The 26,260-nt window shown below is 48.4% G+C and overlaps 1 protein-coding gene across 7 annotated transcripts in view; it reads right to left on the reverse strand.

The window, feature by feature from the left end:
* The window catches only part of FHOD3 (formin homology 2 domain containing 3), a 456,888-nt gene that overhangs the window by 230,034 nt on the left and 200,594 nt on the right, over positions 1 to 26,260 (reverse strand). The gene's annotated exons all lie outside the window — the stretch shown is intronic.

Here is a 26,260-nt window from a genome sequence, read left to right on the forward strand (position 1 = left end):
CGGATTCTAGCTAAATGCTTGCCTCGCTCACCCAAATTTTTACTTCTGATGACCTTCAAGTGTTCAGCCCTCAGACTAACCCAAAAAAGGAGCTGTGGTAGGGAGAAGGGCAAAGCATGGGGAGGGAGAGGGAGAGGAAGCAGCGAGCTGGAGAGTGGCTTCTGCCAGTGAGACACCAGCCTGGCCTTGCAGGCTCTGGGGGAGGCAGGCTGAGAACCCCTGGTCCAGGGACCCATTCAGGATCTTCTCATCTGGAATAAAGTCTTCAGCCTATAGCACACAATTTTCACTCCTGGAAATTAACAACTGCACGTGTAACTGAATTCACCGATTTACTGAGCCTTGCCTCTCAGCTCACAGCCCAGTGTCACAGGCAGTGCTAAGTTTTGTTTGTAACATGGATACTTTTCAATCTGAAAACATGGGCTTCCTAGGGTAGCAGTGAAGTACAGTTGGAAGGAACAACTGGGGCAAGTTTGTAAAACAGGAAACACAAGAAGAAAAACATGATAAAGACATCAAAGTGGCCCAGTGGCCCAGTAGGGTCTCCGTGCCTCCCCACCCCCATGGCGGGCAAACTTTCACAGATGTCCTGAGTGTTTTGAATGGCCTTCTAAGGACAGCAAATTTACACAGTCAAGTAAAAGCTAGACCTTGGAGTTTGCAAATTAGCACCAGGGAAACAAACCCCTCTCCCAAGCTGAGAGGTGCCTTAGGAGACTCCTGGCCTCGTGGAGCTTTGAAAAACAGGGTAACGGCAAAGGCACTTGGGGTACCTTCAAAGGTACTGGTCAACAATAATAACCCAAGGCAACTAGATAGGCAGATGCTGGATTTCTAAATCACACTAATAAAATTCCATCACTCTTGTTTGTTTTTTAAGATTTTATTTATTTGAGAGAGTGAGTAGGAGAGAGAGAGAGCACAAGCAGGAGGACGGGCAGAGGGAGAGGGAGAAGCAGGCTCCATGCCGAGCAGGGAGCCCGACGTGGGGCTCGATCCCAGGCCCCTGGGATCATGACCTGAGCCGAAGGCAGCCACTGAACCGAATGAGCCACCCAGGCGCCCCATAAAATTCCATCTCTGATAGTCATCCTGAGTAGACACCAATCCCTCTCAGGATCAGCTGCAGGATTGTCTCTTCCTCAACCACACCCTGGGGTCCGGTGCCCACCCTGTCTCCAACCACCAGCTGAAAGGCCCAACAGAAGCAGCAACTCGGCGGTCGGCAGAAGCAGGCAGGCCATGCCCTGACCTAGCTGCGGATCGATGTGCTCCTGAGGCCAGCACACAGCAGGACTACAACCACTGTCTCTGGATATCTGAAGGGCTGCCATCAGATGGGGGATTCGAGTTGCTGCCTGGGCCACATCCTGGGCCAAGAGCAGGACATCATGAAGGTGCAGATTCCAGGAAGGAAGGACTTCAGTCATCAGAAATGTCCAAAACTGGGTTGGGTCACCACTCCAGGGGTGTCAAGTTTCTTTTCACTGGAGGTAGGAGACCCACCAGTCATGGAGGGTAAGTTAATTAAGAGGACCCTGTAATTTTGGCATTCTTTCCGTTACACACATTTTAGATACCCTATCACACTATTCAGTTTTCCCCTTCCCCACTCCTGTCCTCTACACTGCCCCCCACTCCGGAAGCTTCTGCTGCCAGGTTTTTCTTACCTCATGATTTGTCTGCAAGCCCCAGAGGGCATGGCAGACGGAGCCCTGGTTTTCTCAGTAACTATGACAGTATGTCATCTTCCCAGTAGACCTCCCTGAGGGGGCTGGCCACCGAATGCTCAGTCCCACTCACCTTCATTGTTATCAGTTCCATTCCTTGTGACAGTCATCTGAAGACCACCAAGACCCTCAGAACTTTGCAGGACCACTGGGCGTATAACAATGGCTTGCCCCCCTGAACTCCATCCATGCCACCCCATGGAGCCACTGCTAATGGTCTACTTTGAAGACGAATACTTCCGGACGAGGCCTGTTCCCACAGCGTGCCCCTGAAAGAACAGGCACTCTGTAAACATCTGAGAAAAGGCAGGCTGGCCTCTGAGACGTGGCCAGAGCTCCCTCCTCCAGCCCTGCCCTGTCCCTTCTGCCAGATGCACCAGGAGTAGAGTCTCTACGTGCTGGGATGAATTCAGTGCATCACATGCATGCCTTCACTCAACCCTACAGCAAGCTATAAAGGAAATACATGTGGGATCCCATTTAGAGAGGAAGAAACGAGGCCTTTGAGAATTTTGAGTTCCTGGTAGTAAAATCTGGCGGCCTACATTCTGCAAGTGGCTCCACTCAAGTCCTCAGGTCTCCCGAGTTTTCAGTTTCCTGTGATGAAGCACCAGCACTCCCACCTCGTCTGTGACCTTGAGTACACAGAGTAGGGGCCCATTCTAGTCCGCACCCCAGTGACCCCAGGCATCTGCCCACAGGCGGCCAGGACAGTTCAGTCCGGAGTCTCCTCCTGCCTCTCTGGCCATTCCCTTCCTGCTCCCTCATGGTGTCTGGTTTCTCCTTGTGCCCCTGAGGGCTGGAGTCACCAAGCTGTGCCCTCGGCCCCGCTTCTCACTCTAGAGTACTATACACGCAGTTCCTGCTCACACCTGGGCCCGAGGATGATTGTGGCGGGCCCTGAGCTACATCAGTCACACTCCTGTCCCCGTCAGTCCTCAGGACGGAGGCGGTGGCAGACCACCATGGCCTAGAGCCCTCAAGGGCCCCACTCTGCCCCTCCAACACCCAAGTAACCTTGAGGCCACCCGAGCCTGGACGGCCAGTCCCACCCCCCTCTTGAGCTTTAGACTCCAGTACCCACCCGCCTGCTGACAGCTCCACGTCAATGTCCCCAAGCTGCTCCAACCCAAACACCGCCCTCCAACTGCTCCCACTGCCCTGACGCATTTCGTAACGTCACCACATGCCTTATTACTCTGGCGGGGCACCCACTAGTCACTTGATGCCTCTGGCACCCTCAAGTCACCCACCAGCAGACACACATGCTTCTACCTCCTGTCTGGGAAGCAGCTGCTCCCCTCACCCCTCCGCTTGGGTCAGGATCTTCTCATCGCTCACCTCTCTCCACACGGGCGCTCCCCCCACTTCTACCTCTGTCCTAAGGGTATCACCCCAGTCCGAGTCCGGACCACGCCCCCTCGCGCCCAGACCCTTTGAATGCCCCGCCCTCTGTGTATGTCTGAGTCCAGCTCCTGTGCGCAGCCGCCGACACCCAACACCAGCGGGCCCTGCTGCACCTCCCGCCTCCACGCTGCTCACTCCGGTCTCGCACCTGCCCTGACCACCCACCCGGCAACTGGAAGCTTTTGGCAGGCGTTGTGCTGTCCCTTGCCCTTGTGCTTTTTTTTTTTTTTTTTAAAGATTTTTTAAAGATTTTGAGTTCCTGGTAGTAAAATCTGGCGGATTTGACAGAGAGAGAGCGAGAGCAGGAACACAAGCAGGGGGAGTGGGAGAGGGAGAAGCAGGCCTCCCGCTGAGCAGGGAGCCCAATGTGGGACTCGATCCCAGGACCCCGGGATCATGACCTGAGCCGAAGGCAGATGCTTAACGACTGAGCCACCCAGGCGCCCCATGCCCTTGTGCTTTTATTCTCCCATCCCCTTGCCAATCGTAATTACAAATGCCTCCCTCCCCAACCCACCATTCTCTACACTCACTCAGTGACCCCCTCTTGGCTGCCGCCCCCCACATCCCCCCAGCTAGGATGGCTACCACCTAGGTAGTTGCCCACCACAGCCCCAGGGATTCTGCTGTGTCAGCACTGAGCCCCTGGGCACGAGATGACCGACTTGTATCCGTTTTCCCAGCCAGACAGCAAGGTGGGGGCTCTCTCTCATTGCCTTATCTCTAGGCCCAGCACTCAGCGGGCTGTCAGCGAAGGTCTATGAATTTCATCGCTACAGGAAGAACTGCCTCCTTACTTTTCAACATCCAGTCTGGCTGATGAGGACGCAGCATCCTTGAACCAATGGCAGAATGAATGAGACTGGGCAAGAGAATAGCACCTTTAATTCTTTGTCTACAACTAGTGAAACAAGGAGCCCATGCTTGGACCTAAAATGTAACTTTCTTCACTCCCTCCCTTTCTCATCTTTCTCCCAATCCTTCCCTCTTTCTCTGGCATTGTGAGCCTCTGGGCATGAAGACTAAGCACAGGGGGCTCCTGAGTAGCTCCAGCAGCAACGGTGACATGGTGACAGAGAGACCACCAGCAGGAGGGCTCTTCCAGCAATTGCAGAGCCTCTCTTCCCTCGAGCCAGGGTCCAGCCTTGGGAATGGAGAAACGGGCAGGGAGGTCCCTGACAGGGGCAAGTACAGTGACTGCTCCGGAGCCCAGTTCTCAATCCAGAGGCACGGACCTAGATCCTGAATGACAGTCCTTGGGCCGGAGGGACAACACTGCAAAGGATGCATGGGTCAGCATCACACGGGGTGTCCTTACACAGCCCCCACTATCACCACCGCAGGGAGCCCAGCTGGGAGGACCACCAAGCAGGCATCATGCTGGGGGCATTGAGATGACCATCTGTGTGGAGACGCATTAGAGAGAGCCTTGAATGACAGGATGAAACACTCCATTCATCTCCTCTAACAATGGTCTCTGACCTTTGTTTTAACAGAACCTTTTTCAAAAGAACACTTACACACAAGCCTGGAATATAAAACAGACCAAACGGAAGACTCTGTGGTTAAAGAGGAGGTGGGGCCCTCAGAGGGACCACAGGATTTGTGGAGGAACACACGGAAACCCCTGGTTCCTTATGCAAACAGGAGTCAGGATCCCAAGATGACACACAGAGGTTCTTGGGAAAGTTTCCAGTCTCCCACCAAGAGCAGAGCAGGTGGGAGTCTCAGAAATGCTTCCAGCAGTGAAGGAAACCCACCCTCGGCCAGGCTGAGAACAAGGCATGGAGCAGCCCCTTCCACCAGCCATGTCACCCAGAAGACGCCTGGGCTGGCCAGCCTCGCAACAGGAGCCTGCAGAAGCCACCACGGCACTCTGCCCTCCCGCCTCCTCTCTTCCGGGGAGGGTGGGACTGGAGGGACGGGGCTGGGGGAAGAGGAGAGGGAGGGCCCTGGAGGGTCTCAAACACACAGACCAAGACCAAAGACTTTCTGAACCGTGGCCTTCACTGCTATATGTATACTGCAGACCTACTGAAAAATGAGACCCCCCCGACTCTAGCAGACTTTAAGCCTTAAAATTACAGGGCCTCGCTAGGTCCCCCATTACAGTGATGGAGAACACACATTCTCCAAAAACATGGGTTTTCCTCCAATGATGACATAAAAGCCACATGATAAGGATATTTTTCCAGAGGCCAAGGGCAGCAAGGCCGAGGGTAGGGATGAGGGCAGAGGAAGAGGGTGGAAAGACCTACCTCAACAAGAAAGTGCAAGACCAGGTGAGACGCCCCGGGGAGCCCGGAGTGCTGGGCAGGGCAGCTCGGGAGCTGCCCCCCATGCACGGAGACCCCGGGAGGGGCCAGCCTGCAGGCACACAACTGGTTTGGGGCCTCTGACACCAAGGGGATGGCAGGCTGTTGACAGCTGAAGATGTGGGGCAGTAGCCGGATGAGGAGTCAACCCAGAGACCTGCATCTTGGAGACATTTTTCCTGACTTTGGTTGGTTTTAACCTGTTCCTCTAAGTTTGGTTGCAATAGGAGGGCTTTCCAGACACAATTTTTTAATATCAAATAGGCTCCTTTCAAACCAAGGAGTTGTCATCTGAGGTGTTGCAAATGAGTCCTGGGGATAGTCTGTCCCTCCTAATGAGGACACAAGGAGTGCCTTTCAGAGGTGGGGGTGGGGAGCTGGCACCCCCATGGGAGGGGGGAGGGTCCCCACAGCCCAAGTGTCATGGGACAGGCGTGAGCAGGAGTGCTGAAAGAGGAGTCCTGGCTGAAGGAAAAGGCAACAGGACAAACTGTGAAAGCAGGGTCGCCAAAGAGAAAGCAAGTGAAGGGTCAGCAAGGGGAGGGAGGGAGGTGAGCTTGTGTGTGCGGGGGGCCACAGACACATCGAGGTGTGAGGGAGGCACGGGTGGGGACAGCAGCTGTTTGCACACATTGTGTCGGGCCTGTTGTCAACACTGTGGAAAGAACCCCTCTGCCTGACTCCCCCAGCTCAGACACTGTGCAGCGGTGAGACTGTGGGCAAGTCACTTCAGCCCTCCGAACCTCAGTTTCTCTCTGAGTGCAATGGGGAGGCCTGACCAGGAGGCTCCTAAGGCATCTCCCAGCTCTCATATCCTGTGTCCAGGCAGGCCAGCTCTGAATGGGACACTGAACTAGGACAGGCACAGTCATAGAGACAAGGCCTTGGGGGCCGCTGGAAATGGGCCAAGGAAGAGTCTCTTCCCAGCCCAAAGACGCTGGTACCGGGGTCCCCAGCCATCTAGGTCACACGGTCACCCACCCCAAGGGCCTGAGGGGGAAGGAGACTCAGAACCAAAGCCCCAACTACTGAGAAGCAGCCCATTGAGAATGAAAGGTGGCTGTGTTCAATCATGGCACTTTGGACTCACGCTGGAAAACACACAGCAATTCCACTCCTCTGCACACGCCCCAGAGAAATTCACATGAAACCACAAGAACGTGCACATTCACACTGTTTCCAATTCCAAAAACACCAGACACAACCTAGGTGTGGACCAACTTGCCAACCAGAAGTACCATCAATGCACTGCAATACTATCAAGTAGTGGAAACGGACAGACGCAGGCCACGGTAGAAGTTGCATAGATCTCACATGGCTCTAGTCACTCCTTTTAACAAGCACTCACAAGGACAAGACTCTGTGCCTGTTCTAGGTGCTGTTCTAGGTAGTGGGGACACGTGACGGAATTAAATGGATGAAGCCCCTGCCCCACTGGGGGGACAGAGAAAAGAAACCACCCAAGGAACACGCGTAGTAGGATGCACTATGCTGTGCCCTATAGAGAAGCATGAAGCAAGAAAAAGCAAGTTTGGGAGGAGGTACTATCTTACACAGTGACCAGGAACAGCCAAATTGTGCATTGCTAATGTTTCTGACCTTAGGCTGAGCAGGGGGGCACACCTGGGTCCATCTGTATTATTCTTTATATCTCTAAGTCTGATATAGTTCAAAATAATTTCAATTACAACTATGACTAAGAAGGGAAGCAATGAACAGATGAGAATATAGGTAGTCTTCTACCTTAAATATATCCCATCCTTATGATCCCAAATCACCTATCCTCCCTACACATCCCCTCCTCCCTGCACAGATAGCCTAATGCTCACCTGGGGTGGGGGGAGCCATACACCGGCAGAGGCGTCCCTGAGCCTCTACACCTTTGGTGGGTACAGAAAAAGACATTGCAAGGCACAGGTCCAGTCTTCCATCCCCACATGTCCAAACCTCCCACACAGGGAGGCTGGTGTCTCTCAAGAAGCAGAGGTTCTCAAGGTCAAGAGCGACGCCCCTGGAATCCAGCCAACCCTTGCAGCACCTTCTGCTTCAGAGCCTTACCAGGAACCTTGTTAGAGATGTGACTTCCAGTGTGGGACAACGGGCTTCCACTCCAAAGTGCCCGGGCTCTTCGGCCTTTGGGATGCCTTAGCCTTTTTATATCTTTAAAATACAAGTGATGTGAAAATATTCCCCTCAGTATCTTTTTGGTTTCTCATTGAAAAGAAAAATCAGAAAGCAAGATGCACTTATTCAATGAAGGCTCTCTCCCCCTGGAAATATAAAGTGGCTGAAGGAGACCACTCCCGCATCTTAGTGGCCGGTATATTAGGAAAAGATATGGCCACTCCCTCACGGTATAATGCTAGCAGTCGGCAGACAAAACCGCACGCCAAAGTCTATCCCTCCGATAAAGGAATTTGAACTTAAACCCACCTGTCCCTGATGCTGCCACATTTCCAGAACCACCACTGGAACTTCCCATCAAAAGGATATTCAGAGCTAACACCAGAGCGTTCAGCTATATCTAGGGAAGCAACATCCAAAGCCAGCCTCTGTATCACCAACAGCCATACCGACTTCTAAAACTGCAAGTGAGAAATCTGCCTCCAGACCCCCTCTTTACAGCAAATGATGGTGACATATGCTTGGGGTCAACCCCGCCCCCCCCCACACACACCTCATCCCAGAGCCAGATGTGATGTGTAGCATTCTGTCCAGCTGACACCAATCCATGAGCAGGGTTCAGAGCACGAGAGAAGCAAGGTGAACGGGGATGTAGCACAACACGTTGGCGCAGAAACACGTGTGGGAACGTGTGCGCTCCAGCCTCCCAAGAGGGCAGAAGCTGGGCAATGAAGTCAGCTTTTGCAGGGCCCTAAATCTTCAAGACACAATCTTCTAGAAAAGCCATGTTCCCTCATTAGTACTATACAAAGTCTAGTTAATAAAGGAAGCTCATGGCATACAGCTGTACACGTGGTACTGGCTTTGCATCAACACCAAGCAAATGAGCTCACCCAGCACCCAGAGGACCACCAGCGTGAACTTCCCACTCTACCTGAGGCTAAAAGGGAAAGCCAGAGAGAGACCGGGGACGCCAGCTCAGATACCCAGGCTAGAAAGCTGGTTGCCTCGAGGAGGAGGGACCAGGACATTCTGCAATTGCCCTCTGCATCTCAGCACTGTGCCCTACGTAAAGGAAAAAAACAAAATGAGCTCCAAAAGGAGGACTTAACCTCTGAGAAACACAGGGCTCCCATCAGGAATGTAGAGCACTCTGTTCCCAGTAAACCATCCCAAATACCCAGAATGGGGCTCATCATTCCAGATTGCCATTAGTATCTATACAGCAGCCTAAATGGGCCAAGCCAAGAATGCCAAGTTTCCATCTAACTGTCCACATGTGCATAGACATGGTTTTGGCTAGGGCCACATTCATCTTTTTTTTTTTTTTTTAAAGATTTTATTTATTTTTTCATGAGAGAGAGAGAGGCAGAGGCAGAGGGAGAAGCAGGCTCCCCGCGCAGCAGGGAGCCCGATGCGGGACTCGATCCCAGGACCCTGGGATCATGACCTGAGCTGAAGGCAGACGCTTAACCGACTGAGCCACCCAGGCGTCCCATCTTTTTTTTTTTTTTTTTAAGATTTTATTTGAGAGAGAGTACATGTGGGAGCTGGGGGAGGAGCTGGGAGCTGGGGGAGGAGCAGAGGGAGAGGGACAAGCGGACTCATGCTGAGCCTGGAGCCCGATCCCACAACCCCAAGATCACAACCCAAGCCGAAATCAAGAGCTGGATGCTCAACCGAGTGAGCCCCCCAGGTGCCCCAGCCACATTCATCTTATGTGTGTCTTTCTGTTTTCCTAACTTTTGATTCTAGGACTCTCTGCCTTATCCTTGTTGCAGATTTGCTCTCCCCCAACATCATCTGGTCAGTAGCCTTCCTTTGATGAAGGGCCTCGCAGACACCAGGCACTGCAGGAGGTACCTGTTCAGAGTGGGACAGAAGTACGAGTAAGGAAGAGGGTCTGCTTCTTAAGGAGGACCCTGCCTGAGGTGGGGAAGGACAAAGGGACAAATAGTTACAAATATTCTATGAGGTAGGAAGGCCACACCTGCAGACAGCTTTAGGAAGGGCTCCCCAGAAGGCATCACAGAAGGGGGTCATGGAAAAGGTGTCAGTGGGTAAAAGGAAGCCTGCAGTAAGCCAAGGAGGAGGGGGAGGCAGAAAGAAGGGTTATCATGCACAAAGAGGTCAAAGACCCAGTAGATTCAGATACTTCCAGAGTCCAGTCCGTGTACGCCCCTTCACAGAGCCAGAGTGGAGTCCATCTTCCCCACTTGGTGATATATTTTCTCCCTTCCATGGCCATATGCCAGGAAAATGAACATGCCCTAAACGTGCTCATGTGGCAACTTTCAGGAGACCGCATTGCACTCACGTGACAGAAGACCCAGATGCTGACAGAGACAGTGGGCTTGCCCACCCTCCCTATCAGGTGCATGGGGAAAAACAGCCCCAAACCATTTCCCCCGGTAGTGCCCTGCCAACATGAAGAATGACGAGGGAAGCACTAGTCAATTTACTCAAGGAGTCCATTAGGTTACAAGACAGGTTGCACTGTTACCACCTCTCAAGAGTTGGCAGATTCGAGAACACTCAGTGCACGTTCAGTACCTTTTAAATAAATCCCTTTTTAGGAGCAATTATATTTATTTCTTAGTGCTAGTCAGAAAACCTAATTTAAACCAGATGACTCAGACGATGCTACACCTCTCCCCTTCAGCTTGAGGAGTATAACAGCAACCACCTGCTCACATGCTGGCCAGGCACAGCTCCCCACGGGAATAGATGGAAGGACCTTAGGCTGGAAAATGCTCCCAGAGAACCCTCCATCAGGTACTGGAAGAGCAGCCAATCAGCTCTTGTTCCCTTCCCCAAAGCCACAGAATCCAGATGCAGCCTCCACAAAATACCTGCTTGTCCAAGCAGATGGGGAAATGACTATGCCACTTCATACGTCTGGAAGGTTACTACCATCTTCACTATAATTTACAAAACTGTTAGCCATTCTTGGTTGCAAGCACCTTTCTCATTAGGACTAGAACTGATACAACAGGGATTTTGTAATCCACATGAAGTTCAGAAACAAAACCATTCACTCACATATATATTTTCAAGCCCGATAATGCCTAAAAGCCTTTGTGTTATGTTTTGTGTACATGAAAATAGTTGATTCAAGTACATTTCATGTTTTATGAAATTCTCATGAAAGCTGATACATTAAGCTGATTCTGTAAAAAAAAAAAAAGAAAAGCTGAATTATGAAAAGCAAACATCTTGAAGGACTGAGCAAGGAGGAGGAAAAACGGTAGGAAAAACGGTTTCCTATGTCTTTGAAATGGATCGTATAGAACTGAACTACTTACAATTTATCAACCACCTTTGGAAACATAATGCTGATGCAAGCAAAGTTGAGGAAAGAAAACATGATGATTTCAGGATTTTCATCCCAAACCTAACTTAATACAATGTTTTTTGTATGTCCATCCTTACTCAATGGCTCCTATCCTAAGGCCACTGCCAAGTTCCTTGTGGTGAGGGGCCTCAGCTGGAGCCCTCCCCCCACCACTGTAGTTCCCTTGCACAGGACACGTGCCGGATGTGTGAACACGTGAAGGAGCAAATGGTGTGGATACAAGGAAAGATGAGCCAAAACCATCTTTGGAGAGGAGCAAGACTTGCCCCAGAGCCCTTGTGCCCCAGTTACCCATGTCAGACTTCACCAGCAAGCTCACTCCCAGATGACCCAAGTGATTGCTTAGGAACTTCCCTTTTTTTTCCTAAAACTCAGCCCAATCTTAGTAATACCACCATGTTTTTTCATGACACTGGCATACCAGAAATACTGAATTTTTTTCTGAATCACCTTCTGTAGTGACTCATTTGTGTACAGCAAAGAGCCCTTTACTTGAATGGGTTTGGACATCACCAAAATTGAGAGACCCAATTATATTTATTTCTTAGTGCTAGTCAGAAAACCTAATTTAGACTAGATGACTCAGACGATGCTACACCTCTCCCCTTCAGCTGGAGGAGTGTAACAGCAACCACCGGCTCACATGCTGGCCAGGCACAGCTCCCCACGGGAATAGATGGAAGGACCTTGGAAATATATGGGAATAAAAGGTGTAGGGTAGGAAAATGCACACGGGGAGAGAAACTATTTAGACCACATTGGTAGTGTGAGTAGATACTAAGGAAAGTCAGGAAGGCAGCAAGAGTTTGCCCACCACCAAGTAAGGGGTCAGAGCAGACCGCGGGAGAGGATCACACACAAGCAGCAGCAGGGCCACGGAGGGGAATTCAACTTGAATGGATAGCATGTGTTTGCCTAAAAAGCCAAGGTAGGAAATAAGACATCGGTGACCTCATGAAACCTTTCTCTAACTCCCCACCAGAGACCTCTGCCTCTTGTGTGTTGACAAGGTATTTTGTACCACTTTTAGCATGTCCAGATGGCTTTGCATTGTGATTTTTTGTATGTGACCAAATTTGTTTTCTGCTGCTGTAGAACAAACCACCACAAACTTAGCAGCTTAAAACAACACGTATTATCTCACAATTTCCATGGGGCAGGAATCCAAGCCCAGCTTAGCTGGGTCCTCTGCTCAGGGTCTCACAAGGCTGCAATCAAGGTGTCAGCTGGGACTGTGGTCCCATCTGAGGCTTGGGGTCCCCTTCCAAGCTTATGTGGTTGTTGGCAGCATTCATTTCCTTGCAGCTGGAGAACTCATGGCAACATGCTTTTTCAAGATCAGAAGGGAGAGTTCTCTGACTTCTAGACTCTCTTTTAGGGTTCACCTGTTTAGGCTCATCCCACCCAGGATAATCTCCCTTTAAACAGATGCAAACTCAACTCATTTGGGACTTTAATTACGTCTGCAAAATCCTTTCACCTTTGCCATGTAATGTAACCTAATCACACATGCATCATAATCACAGGGGCCATCTTAAAATTCTGCCTATCATAGTGTGCACGTCCCTTCCCCTACTAAATTCTCAGCTTGCTCTCCTTAACGCCTTATTCATGGACTTAATAGCACAACTTGTAACTTCAGTTTGTATTGTTCTCTGCTACCTGATACTCAGACCCCAAAGTGATGGACTCATAACTTAATCAAGTCACATGAATGAATGAATGAACCAGTTGGCCCATCTTTATTTATTGAGGCCTCTAACCATAGAAAAATTGGGACCACCAACTGACAAAAAGCAATGGAATCTAAAACTTGGGAGAGGTCAATCTTTGTGCTACCTTCCAATTAAGACCTGAGGAGCTGAAAAAGACAGGAAGAAAATATGGGAAAAGGTGTAGGGTAGGAAAATGCACACGGGGAGAGAAACTATTTAGACCACATTGGTAGTGTGAGTAGATACTAAGGAAAGTCAGGAAGGCAGCAAGAGTTTGCCCAGCCTGTGGGCACTCTCCCCATGGCCACCAACCTGCTTCTCCAGCCCTACCTTGCTTTGACCCATGCATCCCCTCTTGGCTCCTGGTCCTCAAGCTCTGAAGGAGCAGCAAACTGACCATTGTCTCCTGTGCTCCTGACCTCACCATGTACCTATGAATTTCTAGGTATAAACCAATATTCAGCTGTGGTAGTCCTCTGAAATTCTGTAGATTAACATGAACATTAGCCCCTTAATGACTATGGGCAGTTGATCTTCCTCTGCAGTGACTTGGCTGGGCTCTGTGTCATGCAACCAGGTGGCCTTCTTTGAAGCTGAACCAGGACAGTATAAGCTCGGTGATAAGCTGGGGATCTTATATAGCAACTAACACAGAGCATGGAGAAGAAGAGCCAAGAAGCTCTGCTTTCATCCCCCATTGGCTTTTTATATTTTACTGAGAGTCACAGAATCTTAGAGCTGGAAGCGGTCTTAGAAGTCATCCAGCTTCACCATTCCCCAAGCCTTATAACCTTAACAGGTCATCTGCTCTCTTTTGGAGCATTCCCAACACGAAATAGTATGTTCTGTGGTTAGAAAATTGCCACCCACCTGTCTGAAATCAACTCAACAAACATTCTGAAAATCCCCAGTATTCCCCAGAATAAACAAATACCATATATAGTATTCCTATTCATTCCCCACCTCTCAGGCTGTTGACAGACTTCACTAATCAGTTGTGGCACTCTTTTCTGCTGATGCTGGATGTGGCTTCAGAATCCTCAACAGAATGCTCCAGAAAGTCACCACTGATCAGTTTATGTTGGCAAGGGAAATAAACTAATTTTCCAACTCTGTTCTTGAAGTTTGTCTTCAGTCAAAAACCACTTTCTTATAACTCCTACTCATTGCTCCTAATCTGCCTTTAAAAGCAACAGTTTTGTCCCTTCCTCCAAAAACAAACCCTTATTTATCTAACTACATCTACAACTTATCCCCCACTTAAACCCCTGCAGGCTCGAGCCCAGCTCCAAGGAAGGGTTACCTGGAAGGAAAAGGGAGGGAGCTCTAATTGTGGGGCGATCAGGGTGCCCCAGTACTATTTCAGGGAACACTGGAGCCAAAAAGGCACTGGGGGCAGAGATGATGGTGTGCCCGCAGGAAGTGGTTCCAGAAATGAGTCAGGCCAAACTAGCATAGGAATGGCTTTGGGGGAATCGGATTTTAAGGAGCTGGAGAAAGGAGAGGCAAGGCACAGGAATCAGGAGATAACGTGGTTGAGATCATGAGAATATAAAAAACCAAAGCAAATGAAAACCCTCTAAATCACATTTCATCATTTACCATAATACTACTGTCTCACCGCTTCACATCTTCAGATCCTGTGTGCACGGTTCTCGATATAAAGCATAGGCTAACTATAATCACTCATAAAATACTAAGACCAATACAGAGCTCCCCCTCCCACTGATTCATTTTTTTCATCAAGTATCTGTTGAATATCTAACGAGGCATCAAGCAGCAGGCTAGAGCAGGGGCCACAAAGGCTATGACGACATTATTTCTGTCACCAAGGAACTCATGGTATATCTGGTTCAGAGGCATGTAACTAATTCCTTGAGATACAAAACAGGTTATACAATAAAATCCACTTTGCATGTATTTTATCTGTAGAAATCATGGCATATTTAAAATCAAAATATACACCACCTTGACCTACTGAACCAGCAAAATTATCAAAAGGAAAATTCAGTAACTTGACATTCTTTTTAAGTACTACAAACAAATCGACTCATGCTATAGTGCTTCAGGAACAAGAGATCTGTTGGGCTAAAGCTTCAAGAGTAGCAGAATGGAGCTCTCTCAAACTCTTAGCACAAACTGGCAGCTTCCTTGGGAGTCATGAGCTCTCTTCCCTGCAGACATTCTATTATTCATGTATCCCCTCCTTCAGGCAATGTTTGCTGAACTCCTAAAATATGCCTGGCATCAAGGATGGAAACGGACACACAGGCAGCCAAGTATCATTCACAGAAGTAGCCTAGGGTCTCTGGGCCATAGCGCATGCTCAACAAATATTATCAGTGAGGTAAATGTCAGGACCAAAATCTCAGGGGCAAAGGAAGTTCTCCCGCAGAATATTGTATGTAAGCCCCATCCTCAGTTGGAGCAGGAAGCAAGGGATAAAGTGTGAAGCGGGTGAGGAAGGGCCTCCCAGGCAGATGCCCAGGTCAGAGAGAGCACCGAAATGGACTGGACAGATATACCCAGCAGGATCAAGGTGGGCGCTACCCACACAAAAAAGCGAGGGCTTCATCCTGAGGCTGAGAGGAGTCTCTGAAGGATCTACATCAAGGACTGAGGAGACCAGATCAGCAGGGCAGAAGGTCAACCCAGGCAACAGGGTACAAGCTGGACCAAGGAGAGCCAAGAGGGAAAGCAGAGAGACTAGTCAGGAGGCTGGTGTAGCAGATCAGGAAGAAGCAAATGATGATCTGAAGTCAGAAACCAGAACCGGGAATGAAAAAGATGAAGGCACTTGAAAGGGAGTGAGGGGCAGAGAAGTCCAGATTTGGGGATTGAGGATCCAGAGAGTGAGAGAGAGACCAGGGGTCGAGGAGGCAGTGGTCCTGAATATGATGGAGATCTGCTCTTCACCGACAGGATGAATGGAGCTGTGGGGGTACTGACCGAAGTGTGAAGATGGGTTGGATTTGGACAAGGTACACTCGGGACACCCAGGACATGGCTGGCTCTGCAGGTCTGGGGCACTGCAGAGTGACCTGGGCTGGGGACCTTGTGCGCAAGGATGGCAGAAGAAAGAGCAGCATCCTGCTGGGAGGCTGGCCAACCTACCAAGAGCTCTCAAAACTCCACAGCAACCGATGAACACAGCGAGTAACGTCTCCCCAGTAAACTCCAGGCAAGAAGATAATTTTAATCCATGTTTGAGGCTAGGTTTATAATTTGCAGAAGACATTCTGTGCTATTAAAAGCATGCATTTGTAAGAAGTCCTAAAAAAGAAGATCACGTGTAAGATAAAGTTAGAGCCAAGGAAATAACCATTATGATTGAAGGTAGCCCTAGCCTGCAGTTCCTTGGGAAAAGTCTTCTGAGCAAGGAGAGAAGGACGGAGTGAGGAGGCACATCTTCCATATGAACAGAGCAGAAAAATTCCTCATGAACACACAGCAGTGAGATTTGGTCGTGGAAAATTCCACACATGGGAATGGCCAAGTAACTCTGCTTTTCTTTCTTCTATCTCATCTCAGATAAAATGAAGAAGATGGAGGTTTCTGGTGGAGAGGAACATTCTGGAGAATCTCTTTGGCTGACACTCTGACTGATACGGTTTAGATTGAAGGACTCAGGGACATGACAGCACAACATTTCAAGGGGTTTTTTGTTGTGTTTTGTTTGGTCTGCAAACTGGCCTGAACTTCGGGAGGGCTGTAATTCTATCTAAAGTGCAAGGCAAATTTTAAAGAAGTATCTAATACATCTGGGAATTAATCAAGATTCAATGATGATACTAATATTACGTAAAACCATTCAAGTCTACCATTTCTATAAATAAAAATGGTCGCCTGATTTGGCCTCATGATGCTCTGGGTTGGAAATAATGTTTCCCAGGCAGACCTGGCTGTCTACTGCTTTATAAAGACTGCTCTACACGAAGTGTTTCTGCTATTACTTAATGCTTGCTATATTCAACAGTATTAATAACTGATTTTTACTTTAGGAAAATTAAAGCTTGAAAGAAAAGCCTTATTAACCCTAAACTCTAAATGCAAAATTACCAGGAAACAAACATTCTCTAATTACAGGGGGGAAAAGCACTTTGGAAGAGGGGTTAGAGGGAAAATCAAAGTCCTGTTAAAGGCCAAGTGTCCATGTAGAGTTAGAAACTGAAGGCAAATATCCTACTGGCTGCCAAATGTGGTGAGGGGCTCAGGGTCCCACATGTCACCTGCCTCACCTGGGGTCTCTCCCAGTCCCTTCCTCTGTGCTCACTTGAGCACTCAGAGGGAAAACAAAGGGCGCTTTGTCCCAACAAAGGTCAGGACCCAGCTCTGGCCTCTCCTTACATCCTCAGGCGAGAGTTCCCTCATCCTCCTGACCCACTGCTTTCCTGTCCTGACAGACTGTCCTGTCCAGATCTGACAGACTGAGGCTATGCCAGGGCACAGGCCACAAGCAAGGAGGATTCAATAACTTAGCACTTCCAGAAAAAAACAGCACCACAACAAGCAGCCTCCAAAGCACCCTCCTACCAATCTACCCAGAGAACCAATGAGAAGCACCAGTGGAGAAGAGATTCCACAAGCCCCAAGTGGAGGGGGGGCCAACCACATGTCACTGATGCGGAGGTCCATCCACATACACCAGAGACTGCAGCAGGTCCAAGAGGAGGGCTGCACCCAGCATCTAATGCCCTCTTTTGGGAAATGCAATGTTGTAGAAGGTCATGGAGAAAAGTTGAGCCAACCCACGGTACCCCATGATCTGGGCAGGACAAGGGAGAGATGTGAACGGCCCGAGTGTGAGCCCATTTTTGGCCTCTGTGCCCAAACTGGCTGGAAGAGGGAGGACAGAAGTGTAACTCTTAGCTGTTCTCTCAGTTTTTTAAAAAGGGGTGCAGGCCTGATGCAGGGTGGTGGTGGCAGGATGACAAGAGGGGCCACAGATGGGACACTCAAAGCCCTCTGGGGTGGCACTTCTGCCCCCATACACCACCAGCAGCCACAAGAGGAACTCAGCCTTCCTCCCCAAGCAGGACGGGTTACGGCTTTCCTGCCCCTGACCCAAATCCTCAGCAGTGAGGCTGGTTCCACCTGGAGGCCACATCACCAACAGCATGCCAAGGGGGTGAGCAGAAAGGTCAGGCTGAGGTCAGACACAGCCAGGCCCCAGAGATCATGAGACACCAACAGCAAAGGTTTCAACACAGAGAAAAATGAAACAAACGAAACATAAGACCATGTCCTCCATCTACAAGTGGCCCACCTACCCTAGCTGGCTGGTGAAGGCCAGAACCCACAGACCAAATCTCCACCAGGCAGGCCACCAGTCTAAGAAAAGATTCAAACATGTAAACACAGAGGGAGAGGAGCTAACTCTCCCTCATCATCTTCATGAAGCAGTTGCTACAAACAAGGAACCGAACCGAGGCCCCAGATACAGATTATTCCCTGTTTGAAGCAAAACACACCCAAGGGCAGGGATGGGGTGAGAAAGACCCTTCTCAGGAGCTAACACTCCAAAACCCAATTTGCACAACAAGTAAATAAGAAAGGGCCCCAAGAGAATCTTCTCACTCCATCATGTGGCATATGTCAGGCCCAATTAAAAAATGAGACCAACAAGAATAAATACAAAAACACCAAGGAGGAATATACATAAAATTCTGTAACCAAGGCAAAGGAAATGGACATCTCACACAAGAGTCAGATGAACACATATAGAAGTTATATTCTTTAAAAGGCTTTGTCCTGAGACACAGAAGTACATGTAAGCAATAGTTTTGAATTTTCAAACACACGTCAATTCTTCCCAAATTAATCAACAGATTAAACATGGTGACAACCAAAATTACAAACCACTTTTTAGAAAGGAGTATTATAATTCATTGGTAGTAATAAGGGTGCCCTAACCACCAGGAGTGACAAAGGTTAGAGAGAATGATCACCCCAGGCCTGGAGTAAATGAACAGAAAGGAACACAGGTGGGAGCATCAATTCCCTTATCCTTTCTCAGGACAACGATTCAATCCCAAACAAGATATAAATGTACGTACCTTCTAACACAACAACCCTATCCTCCAAACTTTCACCCTAGGTAATAGACAAGTAGCCCCCAGAGGGTTATGGTCTAGGATGTGTGTAAGTCTGCTCAGGCTGCTGTAACAAATACCACAGACTATGGATGTAAGCAGCAGAAATTTCTCAGTTTTGGAGGCTTTGAGTCCAAGATTGAAGTATCCACACGGTTGGTTCCTTCTGAGACCTCTCTCCTTGGCTTGTGTATGGCTGTCTTCTCCCTGCGTCTTCATATGGTCTCCCCCTGCACAGGTCTATCTTTATCTCCTCTTCTGATAAGGACACCAGTCATACTGGATTAGGGTCCACCCTAATGACCTCATCTTAAGTACCTCTTTAAAGGCCCCATCTTTAAACACAGCCATATTCTGAGATCCTGTGGGTTAGGACTGCAGCATATGAGTTTGGGGGAAGTACACACTTCAGCCTACAACAGGTAGTTGCTGCATTGATATCATTGATTATTATTGATAATAACTGTCATAGCTACAATCCAGGCGTTTCTATGAGCCCTTGAACCTTCACAACACTCCTAATAAAGTAGGTACTATCTCCCTGGAAGCTGTCGTTGAAAGCAGTGAAATCATTGTACCAAGGTCTAAGAGATGTCACAAAGCCAGCTTCCAAGGTCATTTTCAAGCCACTGCCAGACTTGACACAGCTGGACAGCATACTTAAAGGATACTTCATTTTTGTAAAAGGCATGTATGAAGTAGGCATGAACATGTGTGGGTAGAAAATGTTTTTTATCTTTAATAGGACTATGGGTGATTTTTACCTTTTTCTTTCCTTTGTATGCCATTTGCTTTCCATACAATGGTGTGTTCACAAACTGCACAATAAAAAATTATAAAAGGCTATTTATTTTTTTATTTTTTTAAAGATTTTATTTACTTATTTGACAGAGAGATACACAGTGAGAGAGGAAACACAAGCAGGGGGAGTGGGAGAGGGAGAAGCAGGCTTCCCGCCGAGCAGGGAGCCCGATGTGGGGCTCGATCCCAGGACCCTGGGATCATGACCTGAGCCGAAGGCAGACGCTTAACCATCTGAGCCACCCAGGTGCCCAAAAGGCTATTTGTTTTAAGAAAAATATGTACATCACTTGGTTTTACTCAGTTTTCTTTTCTGACACATCCATCTGAGATTGCTGCCAATCCACTAGCCTTGACACGGACATTCTCATCTCTGGCACACACCTGGACCCTCCTTTGATTAGTGGACAATAAGGACTTTCAGCAGCAGAGCCCAAGACACAGGATTTGGGACGGAGATAAAAGCCTTGCTTTTGTCACATTACAAGTGCAACCAATGTAGCAAGTTTCCAACGGCAGTCTTATCAACATGCTCTGGCCTCAGTCAGCAGCTCTACCTACTCTACTCCCAGCCTCTATTTCCCAAGCTTGGCCATTCACACTGGAGGATGCCCCTATCTGTGTGGTGACAAGATTTCTCTCCCTAGATAATACTCATGTAAGGACTTGGGCCGGGGAGAAGGCAGAGGGCAGTGCTGAGCTCTGCACCTATTGAGAAATGCTGGGGTGCAGTAGAATAAAAACACTTACTCATTATTGACTTGAGATCCAAGTTCACAAAGTAGCAACGACATTATGCACAACTTATGCCCAGCTGTGACAGAATTAGACTCATCCACTTTATTTCACTGTACTCCTGTTTCACCAACTGTGATGTCATCAGTCAGAGATTTCAAACTTACATGCCTACAGGGCACAGAGGCAACAGAATGGGTGGAATAACCCAGGAGCAACACAAAAAGGAGTGGTGGAAGCGGAGGTAAACAGAGCCCATGTGCCCCATGTCAAGGCAACAGCTTTTTCTAACTCTAGCTAATGATGGCCACGTAGCAATGAGGACCCTGTGTGGGCTTGAGCTTCCAGTTTTTCAAAAGAAGCCAGAAATCCGTAATTTTACGTCCAAATCTCCCAATTTTTAAATGTTCACAACTATTGAAAAAAATTTTACCATACTCTACTGGGCAAACAAAATACCCGCCAGTTCAGTTTAGCTTCATGGGCTGTCAATGCATGCCAGCCAACACGATTCCCTACTAGAACTGTCCCTGTCACACAGACTTAGCATGAGGAGGGACATCAAGTGAGGAAGAGCTCCATCACTGACACTGGCTTCAATGCCCAGGGGCTGGTGACAGACCCCCACCCAGACACTTGTGTGCTTATGTCATCCACATCAAAGCCTAGCTGTGTGGCCACCATGACTGATGATCCCTTAAGTCCTGACTGAGCACTCTGAAGAGCTCATCTCAGGAGAGGAAGGTTCCTCCCAGACAGGTCAGGGGCACCCCAGGACCAGTGTAAGGGGATAGAGAGTCAGGCCAGGCTGTTCAGTAGAAAACACAGTAGCCAAGGACCTGAGCTTGGCTCAGGAAGTGAGCAGCTCCCCACTTCTGCTCCCAACCCTACCACCTTGGGGCCAGATTGGGCCCCTCCCTACACTCCCTGTCTGCAGTCTGAGCCAAACCTCTACCCTCCTCCTTTGTTTTGAAATGCCAAAAGACAAACTTCTGAGTCTTCCCAGGATGGAGGATTTTGGTTTAAACACCATTTGATCATTCTGTACCACCACCTCCTAAGATCACAAATATCTTTCCATGCCGTCTATAATGTATCTGTTCCTGGTGATGCCGATGCCGACAAAAACTTCCTGGCCAGGAGTCTTGAACCTCATTAAGAGATCCCCTAAGATGGAAGGCATTTTTTTTTCCCCCAGAGTGGAATATAGTTAAGTGATATTTGGCAAGGCATTGAAATTCTCTGGTTCCGGTTTTCCCAAAGAAACCTGAAATCTGGATTTTTTTTTTTTTAGGTCAAATGTTCCAATTTTTAAATGTTGACAGGCATTAAACCATTTTTAAGATGCATTATAGGGACAAATAAAATATCTGCAGTTTTCTCCTAAAATGAAAGGGCTTAGCTACAGTAGTTCTAAGACCTTATCCAGCTAGTGATAGTGATGGAGGTGTTTTATGATTAATGGGGACTTTGCTTTAGGTGAAATGATCAAATTGAATTTCTCCCTGTAAAACTAGCCCTTAAGAAGCAGCTTCCCTTGAAGTACAGCCAGAAAAGGCAGCTGGTCTCACTGATTCTACTCATCTCTTTCTCTTTCCCCACCCCCGGCCCCAAGGCAGATCACCTATATATGTGTTCTCTAAATATCTAAGGCGTAGGAGACACAACATGTGAAGTGGCCCGTGCACAGCACCCCCCAGGAAGTCTCACCAGGGCCCGCTGGTTTCACGGTCACATCCCCAGGGCCTGACGGGGCCCACAGTGAAGGCTCAGTATGTGTGCACAAAGTTCCCAGGAGTATACCATTCTAGGTCCTACTTTAATAAGAATAATTGGGAGGTACAAAATTCCACAGGAGACTTATATTAAATACTGGCTATCACGAAAAACTTTAGATCATTAGCTAGACATCCAAGAATAATAAGTCAGATAAATATTATTTCTGCATGTTATGCATTTAGACGACCTCTTCCCAGCAGCCGGCTTACATTTTTGGAGAGCACTTGGCTAACACCATAACTCAAAACCTATCTTTACCTCTCAGCAGATACATCCTCTACTAAAAGCAACAAATTCATGGGCCTTAAAAAAAAAAAAAAAAAAAAGGCTGACAGCCGAGGACAAAAATAAAGATAAATTAATCGAGTTCTAAAAGCAGATGTGGAAAGCACTGGGTTCTCCAAATGCTCTTGTTTCCTTTGGATCTGGGGAACTCACACATGGTCCCACAGAGCAGAGCTCCTAAGGTAACTTCATGAAGGGCACACTCTCCCCGACAGCAGTTTGACAACCAACACACTTTATGGGTTGTAATACTGTTTTTCAAATGCCCACTCCTTGATACAGTTCTGAGGCAAGGGGTAGAGGTCAGTCAGCTCTTCTCCAGAAGCTCAAGTGCACACCCCCAGCCACCTGCCATGTCGGGCTTTTACACTCTGTGCCATGATACTTCCACCCTAACCGCCCCACGGCCCACAGAAATTATTCACACCAGCCCATCCTAAGTCTTCTTACCCCACCCCACCACCTCCTCCCCATGGAAACCACAACAAAGGTGCTTGCCCTCTCCCTCTGCCTCGTGACTGACCCCCATGCTTCTCCTGAGCAGCCTCTGTGGGGCACGCTATGTTCTCCCCAAGGAACTGTGAGTTACGAAACTATCCAACTCTCTGCAGTTTCTCTCCAGATCTGCATCTGGCCTCACCATACCTCACCCAAGGTAATATGGTTGAAATGAGGTTGAACAAAGAGGCAATTCAAAGGCTGTCCTTGATGGCAAAAGTCTGGTGGCTGCCGGCAGCTGACTGCAACCTAAAAAAGCCGACAAGAGAAGTTCTTCAAAGTCAGGAAGGGGTGACTCAACATGCAGGCCAGGAAAAATGATAGTTTCCTTATATAAAAACACAAAAGTCATGGGCGCCTGGGTGGCTCAGTTGGTTAAGTGACTGCCTTCGGCTCGGGTCATGATCCTGGAGTCCCGGGATCGAGTCCCGCATCGGGCTCCCTGCTCAGCGGGGGGTCTGCTTCTCCTTCTGGCCCTCTTCCCTCTCGTGCTGTCTCTCATTCTCTCTTTCTCAAATAAATAAATAAAATCTTTTTAAAAAAAGAAATGTACATATATAATGAAACTATGTTTTAAAGGGGATGACAAGGGCGCCTGGGTGGCTCAGTTGGTTAAGCGACTGCCTTTGGCTCAGGTCATGATCCTGGAGTCCCGGGATCGAGTCCCGCATCGGGCTCCTTGCTCAGCAGGGAGTCTGCTTCTCCCTCTGACCCTCCCCCCCTCTCATGTGCTCTCTCTCAAATAAATAAATAAAATCTTTAAAAAAAAACAAAAAAAAACCCGCAAAAGTCACACCCTGAGGAATCTGTCCTTTACATCCCTCAGAAGGTACCTTCCTGGCACGGGCTCTGGTCAGATACATCACAATGCGCTGAGGTTTGCACACACGGCCCTGCTCACACTGAGGCTTCTGAGATTTAGCAGAGGTGGGGCAGGCATGCAAAGGCACCTCCACTCCATGGAAAACAGAACATTTCGGAGTAACCTGAATGGGGGCGAGCATTTGCTCATTCTCCAGGTAATGCACAGTGAGGCTCTGACCTTCAGTAAACGAACACGGATGGAAAGGAAAGATCTGAAGGCAAGGCCCTGGTGGTGGCAATGAAAATGCAGAGCCTCCTCCTGTGTAAGGAAGGTGTGTCTGCAGCAAGGGTCTTTTGTCAGTGGTGTTTTCCACACAGAGAAGCAGCAGATGGTCGAAAGGACTCTCCACTGGTTGTGCTTGGGCATTCTGAGTCGCAAACATTTGGTAATGGACTTTGGCACCTTCCTGATACTGCCAACTGCCAATTAATAAACCACAGCCAAAAAAACAATAAAATAAAATAAAATAAAATAAAATAAAATAAAATAAAATAAAATAAAATAAAATAAAATAACCATCGCCAGTTTAATGAGAAGCATTGAGGTAGAGAGCCTCACTGAAGTATTCTGCATCGGGACCATCTTTCCCTACCAGGAGGCACAATTTGCACAGCTCACCTTTTGGGGCCTTGTACAGCCACTGAGCTTATTCTGCCCCAGCACGATTCCCTCCGTGGCAGGGAGGCCCTCCCTCCCTCCTACTGGGCCACCACAGGGCTGCTCACTAAAAAGAGCTTTCTTAGCAGGGCTGAGTTCTTTCCTCCTAACTCCACCTATGTGGCAGACACTGGTAACCGCATTCCTCAGCCCTAGAGCCATGCCCTTCTCTTCTGCTGCCTCCTCTTAGAGTCCAGGAAGCCAAATTGTCCACTGGCCTCCCTTACAGCTACAGGTGGCCTGGTTCCAACCTACAAGAAAGGTCTGCAAGGGGCTTCTGACAAAAATGTGGCCTTCCTGGGACACCTGGGTGGCTCAGTTGGTTGAGCAGCTGGCTCTCGATTTCAGTTCAGGTCACGATCTTAGGGTCCTGGGATTGAGCCCTCCATCGGGGTCCACACCCAGTGGGGCATATGCTTGAGATTCTTTCTCTCCCTTTCCCTCTGCCCCTCCCCTTGTGCTCCCCTCCCTTTCATAAATAAATCTTAGAAAAAAAAAATATGACCTTCCTGATAAGGGCTGATCCCAGTTAGCAGAGCCATCCCCCTTCAACCCAAGCTTGGCTGTAGATCAATATAGAGGTTTACCCTGGTGTTACACTATAAAAACACATATATATGCTCCTAGATAAGGGTCAGAAGAAGAAAGATAAACATGTAGATGGTTATAATATTAGTTCAATAGAGAAGTGCGTATATATACTTCAAACATAACAACAAAACAAAACCATATCGTGTGGATCCACTATTCAGAATAAGGTAATTTTAGGTTTCTTTCCTTCCAGGTGGTTCGACTTATCAACATCCATCAGCCAGGTGGAAAATAAACTAGAGGAATTTCCCTCACCCTTATCTCTGTGCCTTCCCGTTCTAGGTGTTGGACTCGTGTGCAAGGAAAGCTAAGGATGAGAATCCCTTCAGTCACAAAGACAGCCACACTGGGAGGAAATAGCAGGACAAAGTGTATGGTTCATCTGTCTACACACCCCGTAGAAGCTTCCATGTTTTAATTACAGTGGGGATAGAACTCATCAAATGCATCCTTAAGCCATCTCTACTGACAACTTGTAACGAGGATCTACACACGCCCAGGAAAAGATGGGAGGTGGGCAAAAGGAGACACTCCCCAGCCTCCCGAACGCGGTGGAGCGGAACCAGGAGGCTGAAGAATGCTCTCTCTTGCACACATTTTGCATCTATCAAGAACAGAAATGGTTAGCATGGACTCAAAAATGTGTCCTTAAAGTTTTTTTTCTCCATGAACCCTAGGTTCTCTCTCGCTCGCTCGCTCTTTGCGGCCGTGGCTCCCCAGGGGCAGGGTCCAAGAGGGAAGGCCGCGATTGGCTGTGCTGGGTAACACAACAGGAGGCTCCTTCTCAGGGTAAAGCACGACAGGAACACACTCTGCCTGTCTTATTCAAGTCTAACCACGGACGTTTGGTAGTAAATCACATTTCACATACTCAGCCTTCACCCAAGGGAAAAGGCAAAGCACTCTTTTTCCCCTTCTGTGAACAAGGAAGATGGAGCTGTGGGGTTGCAGGTAAACATGGAGATGAGGAAACAAAACCCGGATGAGACGTGTGCCATGGGGGTCTGCACACAGCCCCCGCTTGACCATGCCCTTTAGACAGCTGCTCCACATCTTTGAGTCTCAAATCCTTCAGTTACAAAATGATGATTGAACTACATTTAAACTCTCTTTTGATAAGTCAAAACTTGATAGCAGTGACTTCTTAGAGTCCAACCTACTAATTCCTGCTCTCCTGTGTCACATTTTTATGGGATCAAATAAAATTATTTATATGAAGGTGGACAAAATTACTATAACCAAAGAGCATTAACTTTATGACCTGGAACAACAATCACTGCTTCAAACTCAACACGTGCCTCACTTTAT

This window comes from Mirounga angustirostris, unplaced genomic scaffold (genome assembly GCF_029215605.1).
Source record: "Mirounga angustirostris isolate CCGP_5_RB_7025 unplaced genomic scaffold, mMirAng1.0.hap1 SCAF_14, whole genome shotgun sequence".
Classification (NCBI taxonomy): domain Eukaryota; kingdom Metazoa; phylum Chordata; class Mammalia; order Carnivora; family Phocidae; genus Mirounga; species Mirounga angustirostris.